Here is a 13,969-nt window from a genome sequence, read left to right as displayed (position 1 = left end):
GTACTACTTTTCAAAATTTCCATGGCATAATCACCTCTAGAGATTTATGCGTAAGTGCTGCAATTTTCTCTCTATACATACGACACGGCAAGATTCTTCCTCTTCTTCCCCCTTCTTCCCTCCTCCTCTGGGGTTGGGTTGTTTAATGATGTAATAGGTCTTACGTATATACACTGCCACTATTTTTTCTCTGTGCTATAGGTACTTTAATTAGTTCTAGTTTGTTCTTTTAGTAGGAATGTTAAAGGTTGATTAGTCAGTTTTTCAAGACTGGCAAAGTGTTTCTCCTTTTTCATATTTATTTTTCCTGTATTCTTATTTATATATATATATATATATATATATATATATATATATATATATATATATATATTATATATATATATATATATATATATATATATATATATATATATATATATATATATATATATTTAATAGCATTGACATGAAAAATGTGTGATTTTTAGGTGATCAACTAATTTCCACCCTACTTTCCTCATTTATATACTCCTTGGTGTACCCTCCGAGGTTTCCAGTGAAAATAAAGATTAGTAGTGTACGTAGGTTTTCAGTGCTTGTAAATTCTCTTTTTCTAGCACAATTTCCTACTGTTCTGTATTTTGCTAATAATGAGGAACGTGGTTAGTCCTTTCTCAGCGATACGAAGCAATTAACAGCATCAAAAGTAATGCATGAAATCTTTAAATGCATCTACAAAAAAAAAAAAAAGGGGGGGAAATTAAAAATAATAGATTTTTGCAACTTCTACCCAGTTCAAAGTTGGAGGTGGTTGTAGAACAAGTAAAGATGTCTTAGAGTGATTAGTAATATAGGAAAGATGTGCCATATAGCAGTCCCGTGTAGTTTTAGGCCTGGTTAATTATTCCTCTCTATATTCCTCCTGTATTGGAAGTTTTATTAAGTAAATCCTATGGTTAGTTTAAAGTTTAGTAAGTTTCATTTTCTATAACTTTTTCCTCCTGTACTCATTCTTTTTTAAAACAAGAAAATGAAAAGGCCGTGCTTATATTCAGGACTGCTCATTTCTACATCTCTTTTTCCTCCTATATTCGAGTTTTAAGCAAGAAAGTTAAAAGGATATGACTAATTTAAAAGCCAAGCAACTACTCTTTTCAGCTTTTTTTTTTTTTTTGTCTTGTATTCACACTTTTAAGAAAGGAAACGAAAACATTGTGGCTAGCTTCAAAGTTAGAGGATTGCTCTTTTCTATATTTCTTTTCCTCCTATACTCAAGTTTTTAGCCAGGAAACCAAAGGCTGTTGTTTGTTTCAAGGCTAGACAACTGCTCTTTTATGTATCTCTTTTCTCTCCCTGCACTCAAGTTTTTAGCTAGAAACCAAAAAAGCAGTGATTAGCTACAAGGTTGTCAACTCGCTTTTTCGTGCAATTTTTCTTCATTTATTTCAGTTTCTTTTTAATTTTATGTTATGTTACTTTATTTTATTTTTCATTCCATTTTGTTTATTTATTTATTTATTTGTTTATGTGGAAGTTAGTTTTAATTCTAATCATCTACTTATGTTTCCTTATATTTTTCATCCTGTGCTTTTATGAAGGTTTCAGTAAAGGAACAAAGATTTGGTCAGTGTATTTCTACGGCTAGTAAGCTTCCTTTTAACTTCTTATTTTTAGTTAAAGCTGGAAAGCAATTTATTTCTTAATATCTCGTAGTAGTTTATCGTAAGTTAATGGAAATTATGAGATCTAGGCTGGTATTTTTCCCATTTTTTCCTCTTGTACAGCAGTCTTAACAGTTTTTTTTTTTTTTTTGATGCAGTGAAAATGTAATCTAGGCTGGTATGCATTTTTTTCCAACCTTTTCTTACGGTCTAACTGATTTTTCATAAGGATTACAAAAATGTTAGTATAATTTTCAAGTCTAATCAAAACTCTCTTTTCTACTATATTTTTTTTCTACACTCCAGTTTCCGGTAAGCAAGAGAAAAAAAAAAATAGCAAACGAACTCTTCTTTCTACCATGATTTACCTCAACACATTCGGCAAGGAAAGGTAGGTAGGTCTCAAAGCTATCAATCTCCCATTTCTAGATTTTTTGTCTCGATAAGTCTAAGCCACAGGTGTTGGTCTGTGATAAGAGGAACGCCTCGAGTTCCTTCTCTCTGGTCTGAATGTTGCCAGTCCAGTAAAGCTTGTCGAGTAAGGGAAGGCTGGACTCGTGTCGTAGTAGTAGGCTCGTTGTATCCTTGACGATGGATGGAGGAATAGTTGTGAGGAAGTCATTAGAATAAGGAAGACTTAAATTAGCATGAAGAGAATGTAAATGAATGAAGAAAGGATAAATACTGAGGAAGGAAGAGAGAGAGAGAGAGAGAGAGAGAGAGAGAGAGAGAGAGAGAGAGAGAGAGAGAGAGAGAGAGAGAGAGAGAGAGAGAGGAAATAAACACACACAAGCAGACACACAGAATGAGAGAAAGCGTGCGTATGTCAGTTACAAAGCCTTTCCACTGCAGGTAATCCACAAACTCGCCACCACTAACCACTACATCATGATTCAACGATAATACGACTACCTTCCTGCGTGCAATGAGAAAGTTCCCCCACATACACTGACGATAACACGAGGGAGGGAGAGGGAGAGAGAGAAAAAAGAAAGTAAGCAAGCAACTCATCTTCCAGTCAGTAGCGCAAGAGACGAGAAAGACAAAAGCGGGAGAACACTTGCTTCTCTCGCTGCTCTCTTATGGCCTTAGGGTGCAAAGCAGGACGCCATGAAATGCAGGGAAGTCGAGGAGTTGCGAGCAAGGGAGACGAGAAGATTCAGCCACTCACTCGCTGCCTTTAGTTCGTGGTCTTCAACATGCAGCGTGGCTGGTAGTGATGGTGGTGGTGCAGAGTCATGCCCATGAGGATAAAGTCGGCATACATGTAAAGTATAGGGAGGTGATAAGATTATGGGCGAGATAGGAGCATGAGAAGGAAGAAGGGAAGAAGGCCAACAACAGCAGCAGCAGCGGCGTTCATCTGCACTCCAAGAATGTGCGTCGCTCCTTTTCTCCCACATCGATTACTCCACTGGTCTCCTAAACTCACATGTTCCAATCTCTCTCTCTCTCTCTCTCTCTCTCTCTCTCTCTCTCTCTCTCTCTCTCTCTCTCTCTCTCTCTCTCTCTCCTCGTGTCAGTCCACTTGATCCTCCTTCCCACGTATTTGCTCAATCAATATTAAATCTTGGCGTTAATACGATCAGTGGACCCTCGATTCGGGATCCGCCGCTACTCTACATGAAGAGGTGTTTCCTAATTTGTGAAAGGGATTTACTACCAGCCATTCACGTTGACGCCACTGAAATTAATTGCGAACTCATGCATCTCACTGCGGACGGGGACCACCTCTCCAACTTGACGTCCTCATTTCGGTTACCTGGAGACCTATATCTGCCCCGGCCGCTCTTCGAGAACCGCTTCCGTAATCTATCTTGACGAGGGAAGTTACTGATACGCGGGATCAGTTTCGTCAGGGTTCTCTGTACCCTTTGTAAGGTATGGCGACACAGCACAATCCGACCCGATAGCGGGCTATAAAAAGAGCTGACGCAGAGCAAATTTAACCTCTCGGAATAATTTTCTCTTCGTGGAGATAAAGACAAAGAAGACTTTTTTTTTCTTGTCTTCTGTCTACAGTCTACACCCACACCCCCTCCATGCACTCTCCTAAACCCAAAAGCACTGAGCGTTGCACCCCACAAGTCTTCTGCTACGCACCCTCCTCCAAGTTTTCTCTCGAGCACCTCTCCACATCCTTAACAAGTGGCCCGCTCACCCACCACTCCCACCGCCCCACAACTCGAACACGCGAACACCAAACCCACTACTTCACGTCCAACATTCGGCGAACGAGAACGCTGAGGACGATAAGATCAAATTGAACATGGGATAGAGAGGCATCAATTTATTATGCTCAAGGTTTCTTGCACCTTAATGGCATTCTGAAAGGTTGACGACAAGTCCCAAATATGAAGGTGAACTACTGATATTCCTTTAATGCCACCTGGGAGAAGAACAGCTGGTGTCCTTTACTCAGTGCGTGGTACTCATGTGCCCTCCTCAATGAACCCTACCAGAGGTGGCGCTGCGGTACTCGTAGAACATTACCAGGCACTTCACAACACAAGGCAACAGAAGGGCAACTTTAAGGGACAGTTTTTCCTTCCTTTCAGCCATTGATGCAGGCGGAAGGAAGACAGATGAGGTGCAGATACAGCCAGTAAAGTGGAGAATAGTGCTAGCGTGCGGAATACAATGTCCTGCGGCATTTCCCAGGGCGGAGCAACAGAAGAGGCCATTTTTGAGGCACTTTTTCCTCTGTCAATACGCAATGCAGACGGAACGGAGAAAATGGAGCTCACGATACGTCAGGTTAGGTTAGGGTTCAGAAGGGTTACCGGCATTTCACAACACAGAATAGAAGGGACGCATTTTCTCTTTTTTCCAGTCAAGAGTACAAGAGGAAAACGATTGCATTTAAAAGGTACAGCGGATGAAACAAACAAGACCATATTTCTGATCGGGTTTGTTGGTTCTTTCTGTACACTTCACAACAAGAATCTGGTATTTTCCTCTTTTCTTTCAAGAGCATGGACAGAAAGCAAATCTCTAAGCTGAGGGTGCAATAAATAGAGTAAGGAAGCTTTAATGTGTTGAGTAGAAGCTTTTATACATATGCGGATTAGTTTTCTTTCTTTCTTTTTTTCTATCAAGAGTAAAAACGCAAGACTTTTAAGCTTAGGATGCAGATACTGAAGGAAGCCTTGATATTTTAGTTGGAAGATTTTTTTTTTTTTTTTTGCAACATTTTACAACACAAATCAGTAGAGTTTTCCTTCTCTTTCTTTTCTAAGAATCACAAGTATAAACGCAAGACTTTTAAGAAGAGGCTGCAGTAAATAATGTACAGAAGAGAGCGTTGATGTGGTGGCTAGATAGTCGGGATCTTTTTGCGACAGTTTATACATACAACACGAAGCAACAATAGAGGAGACAGAAGGAAGGAAACAGATTGATTGCAAGAATTTTGGCACCGTATCAACGAAACCATATGGCGCTGGGGAAGATAATTGAGCTAAAGACACAGAAAAGAGCGTAAAGAGTGATAGTGCAGCGGTCCTGTGGCGTGGCTCTTCCTCCTCGTGGTGGTGGTGATGGTGGTGGTGGTGTCTCTTCCCTTCACCCCTAACGGTACCTCATGGGGAATGGGTGCCCACGGAACGACTCCTGACGGGAATTTCACTTTGCCAGCGTGTTTCTGTCAGCCAGGAAGAGATGGATACATATGATCACTCTCCATGTGTTCATATATCTTGTGGCTTTTTTTTCTGGTCTCTTTTTTTTTTTTCCTCATTGAGTACGTTTGCATTTCTCTTGGTGACTCGTTTCTTTTTTTTTCTTTTCATTTATTTATTTACTGTTTTTTTTTTAAACGCAATGGTGAATTTAATTTTTTTTTTCTTATGGGGCATATATGATTTTTTAAAAGTTTGATTTCATGTACGCTTGACATTACGATGAATAGTCAATTATTTTAAAAGGATCCACATGTGTGTGTGTGTGTGTGTGTGTGTGTGTGTGTGTGTGTGTGTGTGTGTGTGTGTGTGTGTGTGTGTGTGTGTGTGTGTGTGTGTGTTGGAGATCGTGTGGTACGTTGTCTAGTGAGTGCAGTGAAGTGAAGTGAAGTGAAGTGAAGTGAAGTGGTGTGGTATAGTGTAGTGTGGTGTGGTGCTCTCAGCAGTGGGAGGCTCCTGTATATACGCTCCGGTGTTCTCGTTCACACACACACACACACACACACACACACACACACACACACACACACACACACACACACACACACGCAAGGGCCTGGGTTGTGTTGCGCTGAGGCGAGGAGGCGATAGAGGTAATGGTGCCGGCGAGAAGAAGCCACTTTTTGTCACCAAACACTTGACCTTCAGCGTGTTCAATAGGGCGGAGCGCTGGCGGACACGAGTTTCAGGTGATCAAAGGTACTCCATCAACCCTCCCGCTCCTTGCCTTGCCCACACGCTTATATCTTACGGGTCACTGAACCTCTCCTCGCCGCCGTCACCGCCGCCGCCGCCGCCGCCGCCTCTCTGCTCACTTGGAGTAATAATAATAGTTTTCAGCTACACTAGGAAGATTTAAACGAATTCCATGTACCGCTAATCACCTCCCATATTTTTTTTTTTCTTTCTCTCTCTCACACTCCTTTCGTTGTGGTAATAATGGTACGGGAGAAGTGGCTGGAATACATGTACTTACGTTGGCTGCCCCTCCAGATCCTGACGGTGTTAATGACGAGAGAATTACAGTTATTTTTTGTTATATTTTTCCTACCAAGGGTAAGTGTATTCGCACTGCAAGTAAAACTGACATACTACATGTACTAGCGAAAAAATTTACTATCAAAATGTCTCTTCTTTTTTTCTTTTTTTCTTGATGATGAGAGAATTACTATTTTTCATTTTATTTTTCTTCCTAAGGATAACTGTATTCGTACTGCAAGTAAAACCGACGTACTACATATGCGAGTGAAAAATTATTATCAAAATGTCTTTCTTCTTTCTCTTCTTCCGCGGCGCCATGCTTTGATGTAGAGAGCTTTTTTAAAATGTCCATGGTATGCGGTGCATATTAGATACTTTGATGTAAAATATTTGCTATTAGTTTATTTCAGGGAACCGTATTTTTGTGACGAGTGTCTTTGAGAGCAGCGATGCTTTAGGGAGATATCACACGGGATTCCTGCAGTAAACCAAATACTTGTACGGAATTAAACACATTCCTCATAAATGTCCGAGGGTTTAAAAGCCTTGACTGAGACAGCTTCCCTTCAGGCTTAATAAAATCTTACCGTGCAGGAGAGAGAGAGAGAGAGAGAGAGAGAGAGAGAGAGAGAGAGAGAGAGAGAGAGAGAGAGAGAGAGAGAGAGAGAGAGAGAGAGAGAGAGAGAGAGAGAGAGAGAGAGCACTTTCAAACGACACTTGTGACAGGAAAAAAAATGAGTGATGGCGTATTTCTAACCTTTTAGTACCTGCTGTTTAATTTTTGCTCCATAAAATCGTCACAGGTTACTGAAATGAAACAATCAAAGAGTTTAACTGGTCTCTCTCTCTCTCTCTCTCTCTCTCTCTCTCTCTCTCTCTCTCTCTCTCTCTCTCTCTCTCTCTCTCCTCTCTCTCTCTCTCTCTCTCTCTCTCTCTCTCCTCTCTCCACACGCACGCAGCGATGTGTCGGATTCCGCTGATGGAATATGAACACTGTATTCAGCAAGGAGTTTTGAGAAAGCTGACTTTCCCCTTTTTTTTTCGTGTAATAGTGTCCCCATTTGTGTGTGTGTGTGTGTGTGTGTGTGTGTGTGTGTGTGTGTGTGTGTGTGTGTGTGTGTGTGTGTGTGTGTGTGTGTGTGTGTGTGTGTGTGTGTGTGTGTGTGTAGTGCAAGGAACGAGATGAAGGCGAGGTCATTCTCACTACTACCTATGTTTTGTGTCTTACTCCTTAGCACATTAAAATTTCTTCGTGTCTTTCCTGCAAGACGCTCACTTCAGCAGCTCAGCACATCTTCACCGCGAGCAGTTAGAACAAATCTTTCGTATGTATGTATGTATGTATGCATATATATATATATATATATATATATATATATATATATATATATATATATATATATATATATATATATATATATATATATATATATATATATATATATATATATACTGTACCATTACTGATTATTCTTCCGTTTATTTTCTGTTCGCTACAATACTAATGCTAATAATAATGTAGTCCTGTAGTATATATCTCTCTGAAAAATACTACTACTACTACTAATAGTAATGTCTTCCTGTAGTACCTCTCATAACTTTGGAAGATTTAATAACGATGACATTATTATAGTTCATCATAGTTTACTTGATGATGACAATGATGATGCAAGAGAAGACTAGAATGTAGAACCTTAATAAAAGAAGAAAAAAAAAACGAACAAGTATGAGGATCCACCACGTTAGAAGTCAGAGTAAAGGAATGCGTCTACAGGGACGAAGAAAATGGAGTAGGAAAGTGGGTGCGAGACACTAGGAGGAGGAGGAGGAGGAGGAGGAGTAGGAGGAGAATAAAAAGTGTGTATAAAGGAGAGCATAAGAAGAGAACATGAAAGTGAGACTAAAAGATATTGGAAAGGGATGATGATGATGAGGAGGAGGAGGAGGAGTGTGGTTAAAGGAGCGTAGAACGAGATAGCAGGAAAGTGGGAGGATATTTTATAAGAAAAGGAGAAGGAGGAGGAGGCAGAAAAACACAAAGAACCACAAGAGAACATCAGCAGAGCTGTTGGCCCTTACGGGACTGTTGGTGATAAGATACATGCGCAATCTAAAGTAGAGGACGTACATAGGATGATGAAAGGCCAAGGAGGAAGGAGAGAATAGAGTGAACAAAGGAGCACTGAAAATGAGAGCATGAAAATGAGAGCATATGGTAGCTGTAGTAGAAACATGGAAAGAAAAGGATAAAGAGTGTGCACAAAGGAACGTAGAAAAAGAAAGCATAGAAGTACGAGATAGTTGTAGAAAGGAGGATACCGTGCGAAAAGAAGCGTGGAAAAAGAGAGCATGGAAATGAGAGAAGGAGGTAAGAGGTGCAGCAGTTGTAGGAGTGAGGTTACAAGCCAGAAACGCAGAGACAGAGACGCAACAGGAGCCGACAAGAGACAGTACCGCGGTTGACAGAACAAGGGCGAGAGGGTTGAGGAGGAGCGAGTCTATAGCAGGATCAGTGAAGAAGTGTATGTCACGTAATCCCAGTGAGTGACTCAAGTTTCGTGGGTTGATGCTGTTTTTCCTGAGTCACGGACCTTCTCCCCTCCATTGTGTAGTCACGATCTATACTTCTCCCTCCCTCCCTACCACCCACCCTCTCTTCTTTTCTCTCACTCCTTGTCCTCCTCCCCTCCCCCTCCCGTCCCATCTCTCTCTCTCTCTCTCTCTCTCTCTCTCTCTCTCTCTCTCTCTCTCTCTCTCTCTCTCTCTCCCCTCCCAGCCCAGCCCAGCCCAGTCCCCACCCACCTACCTACGTACTTACCGCCGCCACCACCACCACCACACCCAATGCCGCACACCAGACCTTCAAGGGTTTCTACACTGCTTACACAGAGAAAAGCCGCTGGTTGGCTGGTTGGCGAGGTTTTACGAGAATGTACTGCACGTATCCCCCCCTCCCACACAGACAGTTGCCGTCAGTATGTCTTGTAGTGCGTGGAAGGACACTACGTAATGACACTCACACGCACACACACACATCTGAGCCTGGCAGTCCCTTTCCTTTCATTGTATGCGCTCCTTCTCAACGCGGCGGGAAGAGGGAAAGGGAGGGGGTCAGGATGGGAGGGAGCGAGGGAGGACAGGTTGGCAGACAGGACCCCTTCCCTTCCCTTCCCTTCCCTACCTGCGCCCCTGTATGCGGGTGCTCGACGGAGGGCCGCGCTGGTGGTGGTGGTGGTAAGCAACACACGCAGGGCCACAACGGTATTACGTGTGCCTGCATTCACGGCGTTTCTCTTACGCAGTAACTACGCAGGGCCGCTCTTCTCCCACCCCTCTCCATGTGTGTGTGTGTGTGTGTGTGTGTGTGTGTGTGTGTGTGTGTGTGTGTGCTTAAGACTGCTTGGATCAATAAGGCGCGCGTTCCGTCGTCTCCGCCCCCTCCCCCTCTCCTCCACGGCAACAAGGGCTCGCCACAGTCCTGCCTCACCTGCTTGTGTCTGCTGCAGCGCCGTGGGTTGCGTAGCCGCAGCCTAGCCGCCGGCTGCCATGGAACCGCAGCCACTTTATCAAAGGCTTTCTACTCGTAGTGTAACTTTAAGCTGACGTGCACCTGCTGTGGACTGGCTCACCCCGCATGCACCTCCGGCGTTGCCACGTCACCAGCTGAGTGGCAGGTCACTCCGCCCCTACAATTGCATGCACGCATCAGGCACACACGCATACATACATACATACATACACACACACACACACACACACACACATATACACACATGTATATGAGTGCGCGCGCCTGCACATGATCAATATAGTCTGGTGCTTCCGTTCCGAGTTTCCGCCTTGAAGCCTCCTAAATCAGCCCCACAACTACACGCTTCAATGCGACGATTGGTCAATACTCTGGCAGTCCCCGTCCTCGTAAAGCACGTAAAAGGCGGCAGGGAAGCACAAGGGCGTCGCCGCCAGCCGCAGGAGGGAGCGGGCGAGAGGTGTCATCGCGGAGGGCAGGTGGTGGCCGGCGAGGGGGTGATCAAGGGCGGTGATTTGTAGAATGAGAAATGGATTGAGGCGGAGTGGGGCGGGCGGCGCACGGGACGGACTAGAGCAACAAGGGACGTGACGGAGTTAAACAGAAAGTAATAAATCTTAATGAGGAAGGCGGTGATGGGACGTGAGGACGGAGAGGGGGGGGGGGACAAAGTAGGGGTTGGGGACGTGGGGAACATGAACTGTTATCTTGGATTGCAAAGGATTCATTTTATTCATATTTATTTTTTTTCCTCTCCTCTCATTCCACATTCTTAATCTTCTCGTCATCCCACAGCGATTCCATTCACGTGCTTCCTGCGAGCGGCATTATTAGCCGAAGAGAACACACCATTTCACGACCCTCCGCCTTCCTCCATGGAACCAGAAAGGTCCCGGGGAACGAACCAGGAGTCACAGAGGACGACTGGTGAACTCTTCCTCTTTTCGGATTCGTCATCGATCTCGCCCCACTCGAGCTGGAGCCCTGGTGGTGCCGAGCCAGCTGCATGAACACGTCAGCTGGTCTCCAAGGAAAGGAAATCCATCTAAAAACACCATATTTCCTTCTGTCATCTCCGGAAGAACCATTATTTCTTGCACACAAGATCCACCCATCGACCTCTGCTTCTCAGTAAAGTGGCACGCAGCAAAGCAAGCCAGCGAGGGAGCGAGCGTGCGAGTGGGTGGGTGGGTGGTGGGCTGCTGGCGGCGGCGGTGGTGTGCGGGAGTTAAAGTGACTAGGCTGCATGAGGGTCAGTCAGCGGGGTCAGCGGGTACACGCCTGCAGCCTGACACAGCAGCGTTATCAGGCATCGTACGCGACTGGCCGCATTGCTTTGCGTCCTGCACATCTGTTGTAGGTGACCGAGAGCAGCACACCTGCCTGCTGCTAGCCTGGGGACGCACAGGACACGAGCAGCAGCATCTTTTCATCACTGTGTCCGTCTTGATTAGCAGGGTGCCATCCAGGTCCTCCCTTCCGTGGTCCTCCGCAGAGGCTCGCCCTCCACCATTGTATCAAAGAATGCAGCAGCAGTGCGCCAAAGATAGTAGCGCAGAGTTGCGTGTGAGTCTCGACTTGGGTACGGCCACGGTCTACATAGAAGACCGTGGGTACGGCCACCGCACTCAGCACGGCCGTCTCGTCCTGCACCACCTCCACCACCGTACGTGTTGACGCTGCGGTGCGGCCCGCCCGCCAGCGCAATCAGCCCACACACCTCGACCAACCAACGTATACTTTTCCCTCATTGGTACAAATTGCGGTTGGGAGAACATCCGTGCGCCAATGGTAAATCAGGATACATGTGTGTGCGGCGCCCCTCCCTGCTAGGAGGTGCCGGCGGGTTACCAGTCACGAAAGGCATTTGTCCTCGACAGAAGTGAACCTTAGAGGCGGGTACGTGACCTTCTGGCGGCCCTCTCCTCGCCCAGTGTATATATAGGCCCGGAGAGCGCTGCCCTGAGGACGGCCGAGCTGACAGGTGACAGTCTGTGCCCAGCGCCGCCACGCCCCTACACCTGTACTACACCACCACCCGCCCAGCCACACCACACTCTCCTCCATCACTCCCTCCGCCACGACTACTAATGGTCGTTTCACCGCACTAATAACACTGCACGCCCCACCACCATTAGCGCATACTTCCTCGTCCCACCCTTAGCTACAGTACATCCTCCCATCACTACCATCATACCTCTCTTGCTGTAGTGGTGGTTGATGTGGTAGTGCTCCAACCAACCTCAGCTGTATACCTCTCTCCCTCACAACTACGGCCCCTGCATCCTCCCCCTCCCCCATCAGTTCATCCCCACCCCGAGCCGTGGCAATGGGGCGGCACGAGGCACTAACGTTAATACAATGATGTTTCAGCCTCGTTGGAAAGTAACAGCGCTTGTATCGAGGAGGAAAAGACGACCGACCCTTTGTGCGAGAAGGACCCGATGATGATGCTCGCCGCGGGAAGAAGAGTAGCAGCCAGCTAAAACTCCTGGGTCGGGACTGGCAAGAAGTCTCGTGAGCAAATGAAGGAAAAGCTTGCACTAGAAGGGCGGGGCGGGAACGGTTCTTCAGCCTGAGTCCAGTGGCATGCATTCCGATGCTTGGAGATTTAACAACCGCAAAAGAAATATAATAATAATAGAAAATCACCCACAAAATAGAGGCGCCGTAGCACCGCAGCGCACGAGAGTTTGGACCTTCGGGAACTCTTTCACAGAGAGGAACTGATTAAAAAAAAAAATACAGACAAACCAAGACTGTAAAATTTTACGAGTCTTTTTTCTTTTTTTTTTTTTTTGTGCGTGGGTGCCGCTGGGTTGGGAGGGTCGTAAACTGGCTCGCAAACTCTACTGCAACCCAAGTGGGGATGGGGACGAAGGCGGGAAGGCGCAACACACGTTCGCACTGTCAGCCACACAAAGCTATTCTGCAGCCACGCCAGCTATACCTCGCGTCTATGTTTTTTTTTTTTTTTTCCGGTTAATCAGTTCAAATGCGAGTCCAGTGACTCATTCCGTGCATTATCAATACAGAGGGGCTTGCAGCACGGCGTGCGTCACGGTCCGCTGTCGTGCTTGCCTTGGCTACGATGTGTTTCTGGTTCGATGGCTGGTAATTGCACGTGTCGGTACCGAACACCTCACCTGTCCGGACACCTGCCTGCCTTTCCCTCCTCTTTCTTCGCCGCTTGCGATTTAAGTGAGAATCTCAGCACTTTTGAATTCCAACTCACCCCAGCCGTCCCACAAACCATCACGGTCCCCCTACCTTCCTCGCAAAACACCTCCAATCGCCGCCCTGCAACCTGCAATCACCTGTACACCTCACCACACTTCTCGAAAACATTCCACTTCCCTTCCTGACGTCCCTCGCCGCCCGCACCACGCACATCCCTTGTTCCCCGCCACTCACACCACTCACCGGTCTGTCAATCGAGCTACGGACGGTGTGTACTTGGCGGCGAAATCGTTAAGTCTTACGCGTGAGCAATTTTCTGCCGTCTGGTCTGGGTAACAACCTGGTGTACTAAAAGAATAGCCAGTCACTTCCTTATTCACGAATTTTCACCCTTTACGCCAGTCTGTTTGAGCGTCACGTTTTATCCTCGTTGGCGGAGCGCGAGAACGGAGGAGGCGTGCACCGCATATACATACACACATACATAGAATAAAGAAGTGGAGGCAATTTCTGGCCGTCATAAATGGGAGGAATGACTTGCACAAATTGTCTGCATAAAGCATGATCGCGCACTTTTTTTTCTCTCTCTTTTGACGTATTGCTGAATGGACTCGACGCTCCGCCAGCCTTTGTGTGGTAAGCTTATTCAGTCTCGGAAGCCTTGTGTTGTGTCGCCGCATGTAGAGCGAGAAGCAGGAGGAGGAAGAGGAGGGCCGAGTCTCAAAGTCATGGGGGCTGCCTTGACCTGCTGATGCCTCCCAGCCGCTGCCACCGAGGACATCCCGGCCACTCACCTTGCCTCTCCGCCCCCTCTCGCTCCTCCTCCGTCTCCTCCCTGTCCCCGCCCGCCTCCTGCCCGCCCACTTCCTCCTTGGTCTTGACGCTCAGCCACAGGACTTTTTTTTTTCTTGCTCAGACTAATCAGCGTATGTATGTATATGTACGGCCAGCATTCT

At 46.0% G+C, this 13,969-nt stretch overlaps 1 protein-coding gene across 3 annotated transcripts in view; it reads right to left on the bottom strand.

Moving 5' to 3' along the window:
* The window catches only part of LOC135100846 (thyroid hormone receptor beta-like), a 49,303-nt gene that overhangs the window by 33,652 nt on the left and 1,682 nt on the right, over positions 1-13,969 (bottom strand). Inside the window, exon 1 of one of the 3 annotated variants that reach the window (XM_064004331.1) lies at positions 9,792-9,995. The exons of the other annotated variants lie outside the window; for them this stretch is intronic. The gene's annotated coding sequence lies outside the window, so the exon portion shown is untranslated. Of the gene's footprint in view, positions 1-9,791; positions 9,996-13,969 lie in introns of those variants that run through there. 3 annotated transcript variants of the gene reach the window in all.

The sequence above is a fragment of the Scylla paramamosain genome, chromosome 1, assembly GCF_035594125.1.
Source record: "Scylla paramamosain isolate STU-SP2022 chromosome 1, ASM3559412v1, whole genome shotgun sequence".
Classification (NCBI taxonomy): Eukaryota; Metazoa; Arthropoda; class Malacostraca; order Decapoda; family Portunidae; genus Scylla; species Scylla paramamosain.
Note: the sequence above shows the minus strand (reverse complement) of the source record. Positions and strands in the feature narration are given on the sequence as shown.